The sequence below is a fragment of the Lampris incognitus genome, unplaced genomic scaffold, assembly GCF_029633865.1.
Source record: "Lampris incognitus isolate fLamInc1 unplaced genomic scaffold, fLamInc1.hap2 scaffold_265, whole genome shotgun sequence".
In the NCBI taxonomy this organism is placed as follows: domain Eukaryota; kingdom Metazoa; phylum Chordata; class Actinopteri; order Lampriformes; family Lampridae; genus Lampris; species Lampris incognitus.
Window position 1 is genome coordinate 47,501 of NW_026611223.1, and position 2,500 is coordinate 50,000.

Sequence of the window (2,500 nt, forward strand, 5' to 3'; positions counted from 1 at the left end):
TTCTTCGTTACTCCCAGTGAAAATGTTAGCATCCTCAACTCTGCCACCTCCAGCTCCGCCTCCTGCTGTCTTTTCGTCAGTGCCACTGTCTCTAAATCATATAACGTAGCTGGTCTCACGAACATCTTGTTAACCTTCCCTTTAACTGTTGCTGGTACCCTTCTGTCCTGACACTCTTCTCCACCCACTCCACCCTGCCTGCCCGTCTGCCTGCCTGCCTGCCTGCCTGCCTGCACTCTCTTCTTCACCTCTCTCCTGCACTCCCCGTTACTTTGGACAGTTGACCCCAAGTATTTAAAGTGAAATGCCTTTGTCACCTCCTCACGCGTAGGTATTCCGTCTTGCTCCTACTGACTTTCGTTCCTCTTCTCTCCAGTGCATACCTCCACCTCTCCAGGCTCTCCTCACAATGAACTGCACCCTACTGTCGCTACAGATGACAATGTCATCCGCGAACATCATCGTCCATGGAGACTCCTGCCTGATCTTGTCCGTCAACCTGTCCATCACCGTTGCAACCAAGAAAGGGCTCAGAGCCGATCCTTGATGTAATCCCACCTCCACCTTGAACCCATCTGTCATTCCAACCACGCACCTCAGCATTGTCACACTTCCCTCATACATAGCCTGCACCACTCCTACATACTTCTCTGCAACTCTTGACTTCCTCCTACAATATCACACCTCCTCTCTCGGCACCCTGTCGTATGCTTTGTGTAAATCTACAAAGACACAATGCAACTCTTTCTGGCCTTCTCTGTACTTCTCAATCAACCAACCTTTTCTCTCTCTCTCTCTCTCTCTGTCTCTCTCATTTTCTTCATTTATCAGCCCGTCAAAGCAGTCCTTCCACTTCGTAGCACACTCTCCTCGCTTGGCAGCACATTTCCATCTGTATCTTTGATCGCCCTAACTTGTCGCACATCCTCGGCAGCTCGGTCTCTCTGTCTAGCCAATCTGTACAAGTCTTTTTCTCCTTCCTTAGTGTCTAACCTGTCATACAGCTCACCGTACGACTTTTCCTTTACCTTTGCCACCTCTCTCTTTGCTTTACGCTGCATCTCCTTGTACTCCTGTGTACTTTCTTCATCTCTCTGACTATCCCACTTCTTCTTTGCCAACCTTTTCCTCTGTATACTTTGCTCTACTTCCTCCTTCCACCACCACCACCACCACCACCACCACCACCACCACCACCACCACCACCACCACCGCCAAGTCTCCTTGTCTTCCTTCCTCTGTCCCGATGACACACCAAGTACCTTCCTAGCTGTCTTCCTCGCTATTTCTGCAGCGCTTGCCCAGCCATCTGGCAACTCTTCACTACCACTCAGTGCCTGTGTTAACTCCTGCCTGAACTCCACACAACAGTCTTCCTTCTTCAACTTCCACCATTTGATCTTCGGCTGTGTCTTCACTCGCTTCCTCATGTTGGTCTCCAAAGTCATCTTACAGACCACCATCCGATGCTGCCTAGCTACGTTCTCCCCTGTCACCACCTTGCAGTATGCAATCCCTTTTACATCGCGCCTTCTACACAAGATATAGTCCACCTGTGTGCACTTTCCTCCACTCGTATACGTCGTCACCCTGTGCTCCTCCCTCTTCTTGAAATATGTATTCACCTCAGCCATTTCCATCCTTTTCGCAAAATCGAACACCATCTGTCCTTCCACATTTCTCTCCTCGATTCCATACCTTACCATCAACTCCTCATCACCTCTGTTCCCTTCAGCAACGTGTCCATCGAAGTCCGCTCCAATCACCACTCCCTCCTCCTTGGGTCCCCTTTCCACCACGTCGTCCAATTCAACTCCAGAATTCTTCTTTTTCGTCCATCTTACACCCGACTTGCGGGGCATATGCGCTGATAACCGTCAGCAATACACCTTCGATTTCCAGCTTCATAATCCTCACTCTGTCTGACACTGTGTTCACCTCCAGCACGCTCTTGACATACTCTTCCTTCAGAATGACCCCTACCCCATTTCTCCTCCCATTCGCACCATGGTAGAAGAGTTTGAACCCACCTGCGATACTCCTGGCCTTACTCCCCTTCCACCTTGTCTCTTGTCACCTTTCTTCTTTCCATCACGTCAGCCAGCTCTCTCCCTTTACTAGCCATAGTGCCAACATTCAAAGTTCCGACTGACTCTCACCTCCACACGCCTACCCTTCCTCCTCTCTAGCTGCCTCTGGACATGCCTTCCCCCTCTCCTTTTCCTTCGCCCAACAGTAGCCTAGTTTCCACCGGCACTCCGCTGGTTAACAGTACCGATGGCGGTCGTCGGTAACCCGGGCCTCGACCGATCCGGTATGGAAATCTTATTTATGATCCGCATATTTGATTTGGCAAAGATTTGACGCCGGATGCCCTTCCTGACGTAACCCTCCGCTTTTGTCCTGGCTTGGGACCTGCACTAAGAATGCACTGGCTTGTGCATCCTCAGTGGCTGGGTTGCACGCTTTTCTATGTTTGCCCCTCACTTTTGTGGCGTGA